At 38.4% G+C, this 20,674-nt stretch overlaps 1 protein-coding gene across 2 annotated transcripts in view; it reads right to left on the bottom strand.

Moving 5' to 3' along the window:
* c22h10orf90 (chromosome 22 C10orf90 homolog) overlaps positions 1–20,674 on the bottom strand; it is a 282,594-nt gene that overhangs the window by 245,927 nt on the left and 15,993 nt on the right. Inside the window, exons 2-3 of one of the 2 annotated variants that reach the window (XM_059947700.1) lie at positions 19,204–19,444; positions 9,913–9,980 (exon numbers count right to left, since the gene is read on the bottom strand). The gene's annotated coding sequence lies outside the window, so the exon portion shown is untranslated. The remainder of the gene's footprint in view (positions 1–9,912; positions 9,981–19,203; positions 19,445–20,674) is intronic. The other variant, XM_059947699.1, reaches the window with a different exon arrangement.

Here is a 20,674-nt window from a genome sequence, read left to right as displayed (position 1 = left end):
CTTGGTGAAATCTCATTCTGATTCTAATCGTCCTTTTGGTACTGAACATTTTTTTTTAAAAGCTTAGTTTTATTATACAAATCATATACAGTAATTAGGTCTCAGTGGATACAGACCAAAGGCAGGGAATATAAATTATTGTAAATAACTATTCCCGATGTGGACTCAATAACAGACTTGTAGTTCACATAGTTAAAGGCAGGGAACATATACACAGGAAGAAGAAAGAGGAACAGGGCATTTGTCCCTTTGTGTCTGCTCTGCCATTGAATAAAATCATGGCTGATCACTTACCTCAGCATTCCTCTCCTGTGTTTCCCCATATCCCTTGATTCCTTTAACATTTAAAAATATGACAGCCTATGTCATGAATATACACAAAGACTAAGCCACCATAACCCTCTAGCGTAAAGAATTCTAAAGATTCAGTACTCTACGAATGAAGGCATTTGCCTCTCATCTGTGGCAGAATAGCATACCCCATTTTTGAGACCTTGATCGCTGCTTCTAAAACACTTGTGCAGGGATTAACACCAATTATGCATCTACCCTGTGAAGCCCCTTAAGAGTTTTGTATGTATGCAAGAGAACTGATGTGCCAGATACAATATCTACGATTTGTCTTTCCTTGATTCACTGGTAGAATTCAATGACTTAATTATTTGTGTACTGCATTTGTGTATTGTAAACTCATGCTGAAATGTAAATAAAATCATATTTACACATGATATGCAATAACTTGAGTGGATGAAAAATCTGGACCTGCAGCCAATGATTTCCCTGCTAATGTTTTCAAAGATAATCGTTCCGAGTCTGAAGTCTACCCCAATCAGGAAATCAACAATTATCTAAATAAAATGTGCAGTTATAATGAACATTTCAAAGAAAAAAAAACATGGGAAAGTAATGGAGTGGACCTTATGCCTGCCCCTGATCCCATGCCAGAACTTAGAGCAGTTTAATTTGAATATTTGAGTAAGTATTCATTATTGTGTTAACATCACCTAAGTGTAGGCTATCTGGGTAGCATAAAGTATTCACCACTCCCTTGGAAGTGTTCATGTTTCATTGTTTTATAACTATGAATCATGGAGGTTTTAATTTGGCTTTTTTTACAATGATCAACAGAAAAAGACACTTTCATGTCAAAGTGAAAACAGATCTCTACAAAGTGATCTAAGTTAATTACAAATATAAAACACAAAACAATTGATTGCACAAATATTCACCCTCCTCCCTTTAATATGACACACCAAATCATCACTGGTGCAGCCAATTGGTTTTAGAAGTCACATAATTAGTTAAATAGAGATCTGTTTTTAAAGACCATGTGCATTCAAGGTGCTTCAATTGATTGTAGTAAAAATATATCTGCATCTGGAAGATCCAACTGCTGCTGAGTGAGTCTCCTGGCAAAATCAACACCATGGAGACAAAAGAACTCTCCAAGCAACTCCAGGAAAAGGTTATTGAAAGCACGTCAGGAGATGGATACAAAGAAATTTCAAAGTCACTGAATATCCCTTGAAGTACAATTAAGTCAATAATCAAAATATGGAAAGAATATGGCTCAGATGTAAATCCGGCTATCCTCAAATACTGTGCAAGACAGAGACTAGTGAGGGGGCCACCAAGAGACCTGACAAATCTGGAAGAGTTACAAGCTTCAGTGACTGAGATTGAAGAGACTGTGCATTCAACTGTTGCTTGGGTATTTCACCAGTCACAGCTTTATGGGACAGCGACAAAGGGAAAGCCACTGTTGAAAAAAACTCACATGAAATCTTGGATAGAATTTGCCTGAAGTCATGTGGGAGACTCTTAAGTCAACTGGAAGAAGGTACAATGGTCTGATGAAACTAAAATTAAGCTTCTTGGCCATCAGACTAAACATTACATTTGGTGTAAGGAAAACACTGCACATCATCAAAAAGACACCATCCCTACCGTGAAACATGGTGGCGGCTGCATCATGCTGTGGGGATGCTTCACTGCAGTAGGCTGTGGAAGGCTTGTGAAGGTAGAAGGTAAAATGAATGCAGCAAAATACCGGGAAATCCTGGAGGAAAACCTGATGTAGTCTGCAAGAGAACTGTGGCTTGGCTGAAAATTTGTTTTCCAGCAAGACAATGAATGCAATCATAAAGACAATGCTACACAGGAATGGCTTAAAAACAACAAAATTAATGCCCTGGAGTAGCCAAGTCAGAGTTCAGACCTCAATCCAATCAAGGATTTGTAGCTAGACTTGAAAAGGCTGTTCACTCATGATCCCCATTCAACCTGACGAGTTTGAGCAGTTTTGTAAAGAAGAGTGGGGAAAAGTTCAAACAACAACACACACAAAATGCTGGTGGAACACAGCAGGCCAGGCAGCATCTATAGGGAGAAGCACTGTCGATGTTTTGGGCCGAGACCCTTCGTCAGGACAGCACTTCTCCCTACAGATGCTGCTTGGCTTGCTGTGTTCCACCAGCATTTTGTGTGTGTTGTTTAAATTTCCAGCATCTGCAGATTTCCTCGTGTTTGATGGGGAAAAGTTTTAGTGTCTAGATGTGCAAAGCTGATAGAGACCTATCAACACAGACTCTAGGCTATAATTACTGCCAAAGATGCATCTACTAAATACTGACTAAATTGTATTTTATATCTGTAATTAATTTACATCACTTTGTAGAGATCTGACATGATCTCTGTCAATCAGTTTCAAAAAAGCCCATTTAAGTCCATTGTGATTCAATGTTATAAAACAACAAAATGTGAAAACTTCCGGGGGGAGGAGTGAATTCATTTTATAAGCACTGTATTGCTGCTATAATGAAGTATATGTTGGGTCAAGATAGAGCCAAGGAAAAAGACAGTAAAAGAGCAGGAATTCCTCTCAATTCATAAGAAAATATTAAGTTCAAGTCTACTGATGTCATAGGCATACATATGGTGTATAGAAGTATACAGTTATACACTCTGGAACAAAGAATAAAGGTATTAACTATTTTGAAATGGGGAGTAAATTCATAAATCAGAGGTGCAAAGGAACTTAAGAGTGTAAGGTTCCATAGAAGGTTAACTTGCAGTTTGAGTCAGAAGTAAGGAAGGCAACTGCAGTGTTAGCTTTCATTCAAAGAGGATTAGAATATAAAAGCAATGATGCAATGCTGAGGCTTTATAGGGCATTGGTCAGATCACACTTGGAGTACTGAGCGTAGATTTGAGCCCTATGAAACTATGTGTGGGCATTGGAGAGGGTTCAGAAGAAGTTTGCGAGAATGATCCTGGGGATGAAAGGGTTAATACATCAATAGCTTTTAATGACCCTAAACCTGCACTCCCTGGGGTTGAGAAGACTGCAGGAGGTTCTCATTGAAACCTGCTTAATATTGAAATACCTAGACAGAGAGGATGTGGAGAGACTTTGTCCAGTGGTAGGAGAATCTGGGACCATTGGGCACAGCCTCAGAATAGAGGGACATTCATTTAGACCAGAGATGAGAAGGAATTTCTTTAGCCAGAGGGTGGTGAATTTGTGGAATTCATTGCCACTGAAATTTATTAAAGTGGTGGTTGATGTTCATGATTAGTAAGGACCTCAAAGTTTACAAGGAGAAAGCAGGAGAATGGGGTCAAGAGCGATAATAAATCAGCTATAATTGAATGGCAGAGTTGATTCAATTATAGCTGGGTCAAATAGCCTAATTCTGTTCTATGTCTTATGGTTATATACACAAAAGTTGAAGTTGAGGAAGATTCCAGGAAGTGCTCGGAGTTTCTATGAAGAAGTGTAGACGCAGTATCCAGACTGTTATTGAGGACCTTAAAAAACTGTACACCAGATGATCAAGGAAGACGTGCATAAGCAGTGGAAGGAGCATGTTACCTAACAAGTTCGCCATCTGTTCATCTATCCTCAATCTGCTGCCCCTACTTGTGGAAGGGTCTGAATTATTTACACTAGATATCTGAGAACCCACAAACTGGAGTGGAAGCAGGTCATCCTCAGTCTCAAGGGTCTGTCAAAGAAGAAAATACATTCCAATGTATTGGGATGCTAATGCCATGCTGGGATACTGGGAAAAATTAAACAGAAGTATAATCTGACATTCATTAATTTCTAAAAGGCACAAGTGACAAAGACATAGTCAGTCATATGCTTTTGTGGATAAGTGAGGAAGAAAAGGACCTTAAAACAGCTGGGATATAAGTGGGTTGGGAAATGACATAGTTGACAAGATCTTTGAAAAATTCTGCACAAACCTCAAATGAAAATTGAACTACTGGATCCACAGATACCAGCACCAAAGCTCTTGGCAGGATCAATTGAACTTGTTGAGGATTTCCTTACAAGGCTGAGAATTGCAGCTATTAAATGTAAGTTCAAGGAAATGAATAAAAGGATAATGAAGCAACTCACCAGGGACTCAGCATACCCAGGTATACAGATAGTGCAAAATATAGGTACAGGTAGAGCCGGCACAGGCAAGAGCCATGGGATGCCAACTGCTTAAATAAACAACATCCAGATCAGTTCTGGGAAAGGAGGCAAACAACAGGAACAAAAGAATTTTAAAAACTGTGTGACAGGTGTCTATGCAGGAGCAGTAGATTTACCATAGGTACATAGGGGGAAAACGCCTGCATCGGCCACTGAGATAAAATGTACAAATCAAAACTGAAAGCATAAAAGGAAGATTAAATGGATTGATACAAAAGATACAAAATCAAGAAATCTTTGCCATGGCTAATGATAGAACATCTGAGAATACACAAAATACTTAAACCATATGTTAGCATAGATTAATTGAATGTGTCAGTACAGAAAGAAGTGAAATATATGCAGGTGAAAAAGGGGTAAGAAACAAAACTAGTTCAGAAGTTCAAGTTCATTGTCATATGAATATACATATATATGAAACCAAATGAAACAACATTCCTCTGGACCACATTGCACCCACAATACATATATCACATACAGCACATAAAACAAAATATTACCACAAACAATTCAAAATCCATGTGAAATACACAGCACAGATAAACAGTAAACAGATCACTGTCCTAGTGACCAGATGTCAGTTGTAGCAGAGTATTCATTAGTCTCAAAGCCTGTGGAAAGGAGCTGTTACCCAGTCTGGCAGTCCTAGACCTGATGCTCCTGTACCTCCTTCCTGATGGTAGAGGGTTAAAGAAATTGTGGGGTGGCTGGTAAGAATCCTTAACAATGCTTCACGCACATACAACGCTCACGGTAAATGTCACAAAAAAAGGTGAGGGAGACCCTGTTATCTTCTCAGCTGTTTTCACTATCCTATGTAGGGATTTCTGTCTGATGTCTTGCAGCTTCCATACCGCACAATGATGCAGTCTCGATAGTGCTCCTATAGAAAGTTTTTAGAATGGGATTGTGGAGCCTTGCATGCCTCAATTTCCTAAGAAAGTGTAGACATTGTTGCTCCTTCTTGACTAATGAAGAGATGTTGCAGCTCTGTGACATTTAAAAGATGGGTATTAAAGTCAAGGTCACTAAATCTGAACTCCTATGTGTTGACAGGGAAGTCCGACTGACTTGTAATGATATCCCTAGACCTAAAAGGCATGGATCAAATGATCATAGGGGACTACTACTCAACTCCAACTCTGTATCAGTGGGTCATTATTTTAATAGAGAAAGTACAAATTGTACCTCTGAGCTTGCAGTCTGAAAGCGAACACAATATAATCTGTAGATTTAAGTCTTAAGATATAATTTAAAGCATAGCACACTGAGAGGAAAACTTGCAAATCTGGCAAAGTCAAAGTTGTTATACATAGTATTCCCCAGCTTTATTCACCAGTATGCATCAACAATAATTGGTATACTTAATATTTAGCATTATATTAAGGTTTTATAAATGCAAGGGTCAGAATTTTTCCTTTTATTTAGCTCCAACCAGCAAATGGAGATAAATTAATTACGCTGTTGAAAATTTGCGTTTTGGACTGCCTGGAGCAATGCACACCAGTTTAGTGAATTTGTTATTTTTCTCTATAGAACTTGGTACACCTTGATGTACAGATGTTAATGACAGTATGCAATGCTGAAAGAGATGGCAAATCTCAATTATTTCCCTGGTGAAACAAAACCACTGAAGATACTATTTCTCACATGAAGTAGAAAGAAGAAAAATGTAACAACATTTACTATTGTAGGTAAAATTGACAATACATTTTAACCAACATGTTGAGTTGAACTCATGCAGGAAACTACCTTAGAATTGATATTTGGCAATTTCAATGTAGTAATCCCTTATAAATAGGTGTTAGATTTAATTCTTCACGCATAGATTTCCTGTCCTTCTTGGAATTCACTGGTGAAACCAATGCTCAAGGTGAGAGCCTAACTGCATTGAACAGTGAGTCAAGAACTCATAGGTAAATTAGGCAACTGAAAACAGTAGTCTCCTACTTGCTTTTTAGAGTGAAATATTATCTTCAAAAAAAAGTTTTGTTTCTCAGAAAATTTTATAGTTTTTTTGTTGGAATTGAAGTTTACTTTGTGAACTTTACCAATCTGTTTGAACACTATGGAAGTACCCATTTGAGAAATTTGTATCTTTGCATTGCCACAGAATGGTGTGTAGTATTTCTGCTGTGTTACTAGGAAATCCAGGGAACTGGAATTGACAACATCAATTATCATTTCAAAAACAGCAGGAAATCACTCATGTATATACCTGCAATTGCAGAGGAAAGAATAGACAAACAAAAGAATCCCTGCTTGTAAATATTGCAATAGTTTTTTCTGATATATGATGAACACCATTGCTACAAGAAAATGGAAACATTGCATGGGATGATTCAGATCTGATAATGTTTACAGAAACATGACCAGTTGGCATGGATCTGGCATCCATGCCTTCTCTCATAGCAATGGGATCTTTCCAGGAATATAAACAGAAACTGCTGGAAATATTCTGCAAGACAAGCAAATACTGAAATATTAGCACAGTCTGGCAATCAGGCAATCGTTAATGCATCTGCTTGTAAAAGCCAATAATGAAATCACCTTTGCTTATGCTAAGGGTGATCAAAGGAATTGGTGGCCATGCGGCCAGCACTGGGTGACTTCTCATGGCTGCAAGGGCATGCCGGTTAATCAAAATACTCAGTACTCACTCTGGAGTGTTTACCAATTAGAAGCAGCTGATCAACAATGAGGTCTGGTCTTTGATGCTGAAACATCCCATGATGTCATTCTGAGGTATTTTCCTAATGATTCCTGCCTGATTTCTTCTAGAAGATTTGTGCACTAGAAGATTTATTAGCAGTTTTTTTTTGAAGAGGCAATTAAATGTGACCTATTGCTTAATTTTTGTACACTTTCCTTTGAGGTAGGAAGTTATATGTTCAAATTCCACTCCGGAGAGCAAGATTACACACCGTTGGGAAAATGAGAAGATGCTGTACATTATTAGGTGTCGTTTCTTAGGTCAGTGTTAAAATAAACTCTAGTCTAGTATAAGAGATCCACATATACAAGTAAATGGAGTATAATGTGGGAATATCCCTAATTCCTTGACCAACATTTATTGTCCAATTCAGAAAAAAAGAATTAGCTGCAAATTATTGTATTGCATACTGTGGGAGCACTCTGCATACAGATTTGCTGAAAAATTCATTGGTTGTAAAATAACAGTGTTGGCCTGAGGCCATCACAGGTATTAATTAAATGCAATTGATTTTCTGAATTTTATATCAGGGCATGGAACTGCAATAACACTGTGTAAAACTAAAAATTCAAATATCCACAAGCACACAATCAAATTCAAAAAACCAATGCCCTGCACTGGGAAATTTGCCACATGTATATAAGTAGTAGAAATTGAGAGTTTGAAAATTGATTTTAAGAAGCTTTGAACTGAATTTCAGAAACATAATTCAAAAGATATATAATAGATGTTGCATGCTTAGTACAAAAAAACAGGATTTTTTCCCTTTCATTTTTGCCTAATTACAGTATACATGTAGAGCTGAGTGTACTGCATTTTGTTTACCCTTGCGAAGACTTTTAAGTTGCACTGTAGTTTTAATCGGAAATATTAAGGTGATGATACAGCCAAGACATATTAAGTTGTATCTCTAGCAAAAACTTTAGATTGCTGAATGACAATATTATCTGCAGCAATTTGAGAAGCAAAGGAGTTCAACTTCAGGTGCATGAGGCTATTTTTATGGAAATCATTATGCCTTTCTGAAAATACTCTATCAGCAAAAGTGGGTCCCATATTTAAGAAAGGATGACATTAGAGAGGGTCCCGAAATGGATTATGATAATGATCCAGAAATTAAAGGGATAACATTTGATGGCTCTGGGTTTGTAATCACTAGCATTTTGAAGAATGAGGGGTGATCTCATTGAAACCTAAGTGAATATAGGAGGGCCTAGATAGAGTGAATATTTCCAATAGTAGGAGTCTAGACTAGAGGGCACAGCCTTCAAATGAAAGTACATCCCTTTAGAATAGAGATGAGGAGGTGTTTTTTTTAGCCAGAGGGTGGTGAATCTGTGGCATTCAATGCCACAGACAACTTGGAGGCCAAGTCACTGATTATGTTTAAAACAGAGATTGATAGTTTCTTGATTAGTAGGGGCTTCAAAAGTTATGGTAAAAAGGCAAGAGAATGAGGTTGATAAGAAAGTAAATCAGTCTTGATCAAATGGCGGAGCAAACTCAGTGCTGAATGGCTTAATTATGCTCCTGTGTCTTATGGTCTAAAATTAAACCACAAAGAAGCTAGCAACAGAAACAAGAAAGGAAAAGATGAACATCTGCAGAAAGATGATTATCAAAATCATCCTTTGATGCCCTTCTGGCTGTCAATAGCAAACTACTGACCTCTGAAACCATGTATACCACTTGGTTCTAAGTTCCATGCTTGTGAAAATCATTGCTTTAAAACCATTAATACTTGGGTTTTTTTTTGCCACTTTGGTAGTGAGCACTGAGCTGAAGAATTATATGTAATTAAGGCCAAGTAACATATTTCACACTTTTGTGATTTGAGCATATCTCAGGAAGATTCTGCTTGCTAATGACATTTCCACTTTGGCTTTCATATTGCTGCTTGGTGGACCATGCCAGTCTCAAGTATTTCACTTATTTATATTTTGTGAAAAAGCATATTGCTTGCCTAGCAGAATTTAGTATGCTAACATCCTGCTTGCAGGTGGCCCTGCCTGAATGAGTTTAGCATGAAGCTATCAATATTCAGAAACTGTCGCCACTGCGGCTACCAAGTTAAAACAAGTGGTCAGGAATAAACTGTATAAAATTTGCCTTAGATAGTCATTTAACAGTTTCATTAAAGTTCTGATTTTTTCTTTCTTTATTTAATCCTTATATAGATAAAAACAATTAAATGCTGTAGATGAAAGTATAGCTCTATTCTGCATTATGCACGGTTATTACAAAATGACCTTCAAATCATGAATCTATGGTGTCTAATAGGTCAGAATTTATTAACTGAACTGAAAATTTATTATTTCTGTATTTTCTCTATAATTAAGTGGCTTATTGATGTTCATACTTACTATTCATAGACCACACATCTAAGAACTAATATGTTTTTAATCCAATAGCAAACATCTAGGGTGCCACAGTAGCACAGCAATGTTTTTCTAGCTGGGGGCGGAGTTCGGAGTTCAATTTAGCATCCTCATTAAGCAAGTTTGTGTATTCCATCCAGTGTGCACATGGTGTGGTGAACTACATATACCTGTCTGGACACGCCCCCTGCTGACTGCTCCTGTGGCTCCTCCCACAGACCCCTGTATAAAGGCGATCAAGGCCTGAGCCCGGCCTCTCAGTCTCCAGGATGTAGTATGGTGGTCACTCACTGCTTGTTCCTTCTTCCAGTCAATAAAAGCCGATATCTCACCTTTACGTCTCAGAGTGAGTAATTGATGGTGCATCACATGGGTTTTCTCCAGGCGCTCCAGCTTCCTCCTGCAGTCCAGATACATACCAGATAGGTTAATTGGTTAATGTAAACTGTCCCATGATTAGGCTATTCTAGGCTAAATAAAAATAAATATATGTTAAAATACCCCGTAAAGGTGCATAAAAAGGTCCCTTGGGACAATGTTAAAAATCCATTCTACCTTCTAATTTTCGCAATATATACTGAGAACTTGAGATAAAGAGTTCTTGAAAGTGAGTCCATAGGTTGTGTCAACATTTCAGTGATGATGCAAGTAGAATTGAATGAACTTATCCCTTCCGGTTCAAAAGCCTGATGGTTGAGGGGTATCAGTCCTGAGGCTCCTGTACCTTCCTGATGGCACCAGTGAGAAGAGAGCATGATCGGGGTGGTGGGAGTCCCTGATGATGGATGCTGCTTTCCTGCAACAATGCTCTATGTAAATGTGCTCAATAGTAGGGATGGCTTTACCCATGATGAATGGGCTGTATCTATAATTTTTTGTAGGATTCTTCACCTAGTAACATGCATTTTCAAAGAGGTCATCAATCCTCACTCTTTTCAAATTAATATTTAAAATGATAAATGAAATGTAAGAAGTATAATTTTTACAATGAAAAGTCTGGCTTATAGCACATGCCTAAAGAATTAAGAACTTAAAATACTTCAAACCTGGAGTGTAGCCTCAGAAGCTTCAGTCCTTAATTGGCTTCAAACCACCAAGGATCAAATATTATTGAGAGCAAGTTGATGGATTGTTTAATGTCCTGAAGGCCGAGTGAACAGAGCACTGATGGATGCAACTTAAGTTTGCAAGACAGCAGTCTAAGATGGTAATGCAGGACACATACCACAGAAAGAAAGGCTGCTTTGCAGCAGATAATTTGCTTATATCATAGCAAATTCGATAGTGTAATAGTTGAAATGACTGTCAATTCCATGACAATCCAAATTTTGTGTATATTGGTGCAGAGTCCCATGCACCCTGATATCTTACACTTATTCTCATTGCATCAAACATTCAGTTGTAAACACTTAACAACTCAACTGTAGTCACAGTCATCAAAATTCTTTGGTGATTCTTTTACAGCAAAATTACTATGAGCACCTAGTGTTGCTGGGTTATGTATTGTCAGATTATCTTAACTACAATGCCATTATGTTCACTGACTCATCACATGTGAATTCCTCCTTTTTTTCTTAACTTTAAAATAAATACAGTATTATTATCTGGGCTTCATGGTCTACAAGAGTACAATCAAGTGACAGAGGTTCTTCAAATCCAGTTACGTTTCTTTTTCCTCTTCTGAGGAAACTCCATTCTGAAAATGAAAAAGGGTAAAGATAGGATTGTAAAGACAGGTGGGAAGAAGGTAAAAACGCATCATTTGTAGTTTGTCAACAGAGTGATTTTGGGAAGAGAGAGAAGTAGAAAGAGAAAAGGAGAGAATAGTTATGAGGCTCTCACCATCAATTCATCCAGTGCCACCATTAGGCATTGCCTCTATGATATTCTTTCACGAAACCTATTTCCACCTTCACTATTGTCATTAATGTGTGTACATGGTCTTGTTTTACTCCATACCCTACCGCTGCCTCATTTTATCAGACATCTAAACTACTTTGGGTACAGCCTATCTGTGACTTTAGGTCCTTATTACCGGCCATCTGATTTGGCCATACAGGGAATCAGTTGTTTCAAATGCTACAGTTTTCACATAAGATAGGAATAAAAACAACCAAATCACCCAGAATCAACCTAACTGCTACATTGAGATGGCAAAGTTACCTCTAGACCAGTTGGCTTCCTCACTACCATCAAGGGAATAACATCTAAATGCAATTCTATTCAATGATAAGATTGTATGTACATAATCATCCTTTTCAGCAAGTGTCCTAGATTCCTCTATCAAAATCCTTGGATTATAATCAGTGCCACTAGCAGGACTAACTGAGCAGACATGCTGACATAGTATTATACAACTAGGAAAAAAAAAATAGCTGTGTATCCTCAATATTGAGCACAGACCCATATAGTCACATGACATTATCAATTCCAGGCACGGAAACCTCCTGCTGTTTACCACCTGTAGCTCAGCTGATAAATCAATACTCATCCATATTGAATAACAAATGGTTTAAGCACTAGTGTATGAAGGGCAGAGGATGCACTCTGTGTGAGAGACTTCAATCAAGTCAAACCAAGTCACTTTTTATTGTCATTTCAACCTGTGGTGAACTACATATACCTGTCTGGACACGCCCCCTGCTAACTGCTCCTGTGACTCCTCCCACAGACCCCTGTATAAAGGCGATCAAGGCCTGAGCCCGGCCTCTCAGTCTCCAGGATGTAGTATGGTGGTCACTCACTGTTTGTTCCTTCTTCCAGTCAATAAAAGCCGATATCTCGCCTTACGTCTCAGAGTGAATTATTGATGGTGCATCACAACCATAACTGCTGGTACAGTACACAGTAAAAACAAGACAATGCTTTTCAGGACCATGGTGCTACATGAAACAGTACAAAAACTACACTGAACTACGTAAAAACAACACAGAAAAAAAACTACATTAGACTACAGACCTACCCAGGACTGCATAAAATGCACAAAACAGTGCAGGCATTACAATAAATAATAAACAATTTCATAGGCACAGTAGAGGGCAGTAAGTTGGTGACAGTCCAGGCTCTGGGTATTAAGGAGTCTGATGGCTTGGAGGAAGAAACTGTTACATATCCATCAATATCCATCACCATATGCCTACAGAAGATTGAGAGCCTTGTGTCATTCCAAAATTGGTTAACAGATCCCACCATGTTAACCAATTCCAATTTAGAAACTTGGAAGTCATTTGGCCCAGTCGTGTTGGAACTTACCAACAAAAATGTTTTGTTGAAATGAAATTTATTGTTTTACAATCCAATACTACCAGAGGATTTTGGGTAGCATTAAATTCAACACCAAGACTTGATTGAGACATTGAAGTACTGTAAAATATAAATGTTAGGCCTGGTTGAATGAAAAATGTAAGCGTGAAGTTATATTTTTATGAAATTCTGGAACAATTTCTTTGGGTTTCTGCATCTGCATCACCTAACCGAAGTTCTGTTCAAAAACAGGGTTGTAGCATTTAAATGAGATTGAGCAGTTAAAATGATCTGATCGAATGTAAGATGATTTTCCTTCCCAACCTATATTAAAACAGATAATTTTCTATCATAAAGTGGCAAAATTCAGCAACTGTATTGAGAAAAATGACTAGATATGCATCAGTTTCAAAGCACATTTTTATATGCCTCTTGATGTCAAGGGATGCATTGATCCACCACTTAATGTTCAATCAAACATCTAGCTTGGAACTAGAAGCAATTTCCCAGTGGAACAAAAACTGTTTGCTAATTAAAAATAGAATCTACAACTCACTACCTAATCAATTGACAGACCAACTTTATTCCACCAACTCAATCAACAGCCCTACATGGCTTGAAAATGTCACCTTAATATGATAGTAATTTAACATTTCAAAAATATAATCTTCTAAAAATCAGGAAAATTCTTAAGTCTGTAATCCTTTCACTTGAGATGGGAAAGATTTAACAATGATACTCAACGTCATTGTACAAAATTTCTTTCTTTATCTGCATTCAACCTTTCACTCCCAGTCTCTATCTCCTAACTCCACCTTTCCTCCTCCTAGCTTCTTCTCCCCTTCATTCCTCATCCCACCTGGATCTACCCATCACCTTCCAGCCCCTCCCTGTTTCTCCTATACACTGGCTATCCTCCCTCTATGCACTCAGTCCTGATGCAGGACCTCAACCAATTCATCAACGAATCCCTGTCCCTACACAGATTCTGCCTGATCTCCTAGGGCTGTCCAGCAGCTTGTTTTTTTTTGCCGCAGATTCCAGTATATGCAATGTCAAGTGCCTCCAAACTCTCAACGGTCCTGGCATTTACTGTATACTTACTTCGGTATCCCAAAGCGCAATACCCCACACTTGTTTGGATTAACGTGCATCTGTGACTTTCTGCCCATATTACCAATTGATCTACATCCTGCTGTATCCTTTGATAACCTTCCTCACTCTCCACAAGTCTGACAAGTTCTGAGTCATCTGCAACACATACGTCCTAAATTTTCACCCTGTTGTCCAATTACTGGTTGCTGCAGAACACTGTCGGTCACAGATCCCAAGTCAGGTTACCCCTCCATCACAACCCTCTGTTTTCTATGGCCAAGCCAATTTTGAATCTAAATTACAAACACACATACTTTGAAAATGAAATATTAGTCTGAAAATTTGTTCGACATTTTTTGATGGGTCTACTGCAGAGTACAGAACTCAGTGGTATTAAAATGAAGGGAAACAGTGGTTGTCCATTGTAACTGACAATAATATGAAACCTGTGAAAGAATGGATCCAGGTTCTCAAATTGTTTAAACAGTTGATCCTTATCTAGTATTGAAAGCAGTTCCACTCTGTCAACCTCAGAAGTCCGGTTCCAATGGTATGAACAAGCATCACAAACTGGGGAACATACACAAAATGCTTGAGGAACTCAGCAGGCAAGATAGCATCTATGGAAGAGTACAGTCGATATTTCAGGCAGAAACCATTCAGCAGATGAGATTTCCAACATCTGCAGATTTTCTAATGTTTATGATCTCAAACTGGGGTCTTCGTTCACTGCAATGGATAACCATGATGTCTTCCGAGCCTTATCATCCCCTTCGCTCTCCATGGAGTGTTGCATACCGCCTTCCTGGCCTCTGGATTTTGCTGTCGATCTCATCTGCCCACTCCACTGGAGCGGGCTTCACATGCTAGGACAGGCATATCGGCTGGCTACCCTCACCTGGTTTAGTCTGCTTATTGAAGCAGTGTGCCAGGTAAGAGTTATTAATATACTTTGAAATGTGCTCACACACAGTATATAACATTAATGAATGTCCATATTTAACATGAGAAGCAGGAACAGCATTTGCAATACTGTCCAGCTGGCCAAAGATGACTTAAAACTTTTCTTCAACTTGAACCCAGCAATACCAGACATTTTTATTCCTGCTCTCCAACATAAATCTCAGGGTTTGCAACTTATTTCATCCTTCTTCTAGACTAAATGGCTAAACTTATCCATGGGTGCATTATTGACTGGCGCCCATAAATACAATGCTTCAGGATCTTTCCAATGTGTTATATCAACCTCCAATACATATGGGAGTCAGTATGTTAATTTTATTTATTTTAACAAATCATTTGATCTCCACTCATCCAGACAGCCTGCAATAAGGTGACCCTGCTGTGAAAATTTGCACGCTGGTTTTCTGAAGAGCAGGGAGATTATAGATCAAGCCAATGTGTTTTAATTGAAAAAATATCATTATCCACTCAGATGGCATGGATTTTGTTCAGACTGCTTAGTTTGTTTGTCACCATCATAAGATTAAGCAATTGATTACTCAGTAACCCATTAATACAATGGCTTGACTTTAAAGTAGCTCACTGCAGCAAATTTTGACCCCCAGAGTTGTCAAGGTTATTTCCGTACAATCAAGGCTCTCATCAGCAGCTTTGGCTCATTCACATATGCAGCATCCAAGGTCACCATCTGCAAACAAACAGAACGAGATAGAATGCCCAGTGTAATCATACAGCAAGCCACTAGAATACTAATGCACTACTTCAGGTGCAGTTGCAGATGTGTGCCTGTAATAGCTGATGATCATACAATCTGCTACATAGAATCTGCTGTAATATTTTCTTGTGAAGAGAAAAGGAACATGTCATTATGTCAATTCTAACATTCTCAGGCACTGGCTGAAAATTAAAAGGATGAAGTACTTTTGAGCTGCAATCATGTAGCAAAATACAGCAGCCAATTTTGCTCAGCAAACTCTCAATCTGAAGTGAACAAATGATTATAGAAATGAAGAGTCAGCTACAATGTCAGTAAAATATTTTTATTGTATGAATTTTAATACAGTCACTTGGAGAAATAAAATTTTGCTTTTAATGTCATTGTCAATATATAACATTGAATCATTTAGATGTGTGTTCAAATTTCTGGACTGAGCTACAACTTTTATTACCAAGCCATGTTTGTGTCCTGTCTATTAGCAATGCAAATGAACAGACATCCAGAGAAAATATCGAAGGGCCAACAAGAGTGCTGGATGGCACTGAGGAATAGGGTCCTAGCAATACGTAATGCAAAAGGGATAATTGTACTAACTGATCAGCTAATTAATTGCCAACTGAAAAGAGACAGTACTATAGAAGTTTCCTTGACAGTAATATATCATTCTCTGCAAGCAAAATCTATCATTACTATTTCATGATCAGTACTTTAATTTCTTTGATAAAAGGTGCATATCTCATTTACCTATAGATAAAATAATTATCTTCTTTATGTTACTTCTGATTGATGACTTAGGGATTAGATTTTTAAATTGATATGATCTGCCCCCTTCTAGAAACTGTTGGTTAGGTAAATATTTTGATCAAAACTAAAGGACCAAGTCAAGTGAATGTCACTCATGCTGCTCTATAAATCTGGACTTTTACTCTATGGTTAAGAATATTGTTATAAGCTGGTGAGTCTGCAAAAGGTTAAGTGAATCTATTGCAACAGCTTATTATATATTAAGTCTCAATATTGTACATATTAGTAGCTTTTCTGTTTCACACACTTTTATTTGAAATTCAATATGTAAAGGCATAGTAGGACAGTTGAAAAGAGTGTTAACTAAATCTTAGGAAATGTGTATTTCAGAAAAGGCTGGGGATAAAGGAAAACATTCCAGCAGAACTGTCTTGGAATCAATCAAGCTTAATGTTGTTGAGCCTAAGGGATAGTTCCAATAAGCAGAAGATGGACAGTTTTCTAACATACAGTATCTGTTCTAAAATGTGACAATCTTCCACAAGAAAATGGAAGTGGATGGACAAAACAGTAAGAAAGAAATGCAGTTACTGTCTGAGAATATTGGCTTTGCAGATACTCAATAATGAGCATCGATACCAGGGACAGAGATTCAGCTCCATCAACTCGATGGTCCCTTGACTGAATAGCTTTCCAAAGGGAAGTCTCAACAACAGCTACCATAACTTGAGAAACAGACATTTCTACAGAAGTAAATACAGTGGATTCCAATTAATTGTTCAAAGTTCAAAATAAATTTATTATCAAACTGCATGCCTGTATATGTCACCATATGCAACCCTGAAATTTGTTTTCTTGTGGGCATGCACAGTAATAAAAAAAAAACCCACAATAGGATCAATGAAAGACCATAGCCAACAGGATGGACAAACAACCAATGTGCAAGAGATAACAAACAAAAGAAAAACATAATAAATAAATGGGATGAAGTGTCCTTGAAAGTGAAACAGTAGGCTGTGGGAATAGTTCAGTGATGGGGTGAGTGAAGTTGAATGACGTTATCCTCACTGGTTCAAGAGCCTGATGGTTGAGGTGTAATAACAGTTCTTAAACCCAGTGGTGCGGGTGCTGAGGTTCCTGTAAATTCTTCCTGATGGCAGAAACGAGAAGAGAGCATGGCTTGGATGGTGGAGGCCCTCGATGATGGATGCTTCTTTACTGTGACAGCGCTCAATGTAGATGTGTTCAATGATGGGGAATGCTTTACCTATGGTGAACTGGGCTGTATCCACTACCTTTTGGAGGATTTTCTGTTCAACGGTATTGGTGTTTCCATACCAGCCTCTGTTGCAGCCTCTCCACCACACATCTACACACAGTTTTCATAGTTCTAGACATCAACAACAGTGGTGTCATCAGCAATCTTGAATATGGGATTGGAGTTATGCTTTGTCTCTCAGTTATAAGTATAAAGCGAGTAGAACTGGGGCTAAGCAAGCAGCCTTGTGGAGCACCTGTGCTGATGGAGATCATGGGACAAGTTGTTGTGCCAATCCAAACTGACTGGGACCTGCAAGTGAGGAAATCAAGGATCCAATTTTACAAGGAGATATTGAGACCAAGGTCTTGAAGTTTATTGGTTAGGTTTGAGGGGATGATGGTATTGAATGCCAAGCTGTAGTCAGTAAAGAGCCTCCTGATGTATGCATCTTTGCTGTCCAGATGATCCACGGTTGAGTGAATAGCCAATAAAATGGCATCTGTTGTGAACCTGTTGTGCCGGTAAGCAAACTGAAGTGCATTCAAGTTATTTCTTTGGATGGAGTTGATACATTTCATCACTATCAACAACCTTCATACAACGCTATCAATGATTGCATTCTTCAAATCTTCATTTTCATTGTAATGTTCAAGATGATTGTTGATACTTTCAAAATCTCTGTAATTCCCAACTTGCTGACATAGTGAAGTTGTTTAATTTTCACTTCCACCTGTTTCTGGCATATGCAAGCCTGAATGCTTAAAACCACCGTAAGCAAAACAGTTATGTGTTGTCTTCCTGCTTATTTCTCACCTGACAACAAATTACTGCGTGTAAGCAAATGCGACTGACAGTATTTGAAAACTGTTCACTCTAAGCACAGCGTTGTTTCTAATGACCATGCCTACATGCTTTTGATGTTAGCTAGAAGCTGTTTGGTAATAGATTTCTGCCCCAACTAAGTGGCATAGTGTCTGAGGGAATCTTGGCTATTTTCTCGATTAGTTTTTGTCCTTTAAGCGTTGTCCCAAATAACTGGCTTCCCTAATAAACCAATGGCCCAAATAACTGGATTTCACTGTATATTTTTCCAATGTGGGATGCAGGCATCATTGTCAAGTCCAACATTTATTATTTAATGTCCTTTAGAAAGGTATGATAATTTGAAGGAATTTCTGTAATACCAGTGACGATACTTGCAACATCTAAGCAACCTTCCATTTTCTAGCTTTTGTCATACTCAACCACTCATCATTTCTCACCTGGTTTTAGATCACACTGCAGCTTTGCCTATCCAAATCCACTTTTCTGTAGTTATTTGTGTCTCATACAGTAGCTGTCAAACTAGATTCCCAGATTCCACAATTAATCTGTTCCTGGTTGCAGATAAAAAAAAATCTGACAGCAAAGGTCATGCATTTTATTCCTGTGTATTTTTTCTCTTTGCACTGAACTGTGGTATACAGTGTGGTTATGCATAACTTAAATTATATGTTGCTTGTACCTACATGCCTGTGATGCAACTGAAAGATTTCATTGTACTATACCTCACCATGCTTGTGCAGATGAAAATAAACTCAGTTTGACAATAATACTCACACAGGGATTTTCAGCGCACAATACATTTCTCTACTGCCCACATGTCCACTGTTGACGCAATGGAATCCTTTTGATTTCAGTATCTCACAGATACAGTGCAGCGGATTGGAACATCTAGTAGCGGTGCTGCTTCAGTGCTCCAGGAACCCAGGTTCAATCCTAACCTCCAGCACAGTCTGTATGGATTTCTCCCTGTGACCACTCAGATTTCGTCCAGAGGAAAAAGTCAATCTCACTGTGTCTGAAATTGCATTGAATAAGGAGTCAGAAATATGCCACACCAGATAAAGACACAGACTTCTTTGCCTAAAGACTTTATACAATTTCATGGTAGTCTCATGATTACTATTACCAATATGTGACTTTTAAGTATTTTTCTCAATATATTTAATTAAGTTAAATTCCCCAGTTTGTGTGATAGAAGCTGAACGCATTCTCAGAATCCTCTGATCATATTTAATTGTGTCCCACCATGCCCAGTAAAAGGGAACAATGAACACAATGTTCAAGTTCATTTGTCATTCAGCCACACACATGACTATGGCCAAACAATGCACAGAACCAATAGTCACAAACAGCACATATAATTATGACAGCAGGAAAAACATACAGTTACAAAAAGTACATAATATAAAAAATGATGATATAGCTTAAGTCCCTGATAGTGCATGGATGAAGTCCTGGAGCCAGGCTTCTGCAAGAACAGCCTGCAGCAGTCCCTCATATTGCACAGAAATGAAGAAATGAAGAAATCAAGAAATGAAGGCAATCCAGCTTGTCTTCCACGGAATGAGCACTGGAAATCAGCACTGGTGGGACAGGGCCAGCCTCCAACCCATTGTGGAATCCAAAGGCATATGCCAGCTCTAGTGTCTTTTTTCCCCAGCAGCTGCAGAGCCTGTACTTGATGGAATTTAGAAGAATGAGGGGGTATCTCATTGAAATCCACTGAATATTGAAAGGCATAGATAGAGTGGACATGGAGAGGATGTTTGCAATAGTGGAAGAGTATAGGACCAGGGGCACAATGTCAGAGTACGAGGACATTCCTCCAGAACAGAGATGAGGAGGAATTTCTTTGGCCAGAGGATGGTGAATCTGTGGAGTTCATTGCCACAGATGGCGAGCAGGCCAAGTCATTGGGTGTATTTAAAGCAGAGTTTGAACAGTTCTTGATTAGTAAGGGCATCAACGATTATGGAGAGAAGGTAGAAGAATGGGGTTGATAGGGAAAATAAATCGGCATGATTGTATGGGGGAGTAGACTTGATACTCCTACTCCTATGCCTCCTGATCCTACAGACCTGAAGTCATCCAGGCAAATGGAGAATACTGAATGACAGCTTCTTGTGCTTTTCTCCATTTGAATCATTTCAGTTGATTGCAGACAATGGTGTGTCAGTTGCTTAATGAAATTTTGCCCATGCTAAGCTTCTGCACAAAGCTAATAGCTCCTTGATCGGGTTACATC

Source organism: Hypanus sabinus, chromosome 22 (assembly GCF_030144855.1).
Source record: "Hypanus sabinus isolate sHypSab1 chromosome 22, sHypSab1.hap1, whole genome shotgun sequence".
Classification (NCBI taxonomy): Eukaryota; Metazoa; Chordata; class Chondrichthyes; order Myliobatiformes; family Dasyatidae; genus Hypanus; species Hypanus sabinus.
Note: the sequence above shows the minus strand (reverse complement) of the source record. Positions and strands in the feature narration are given on the sequence as shown.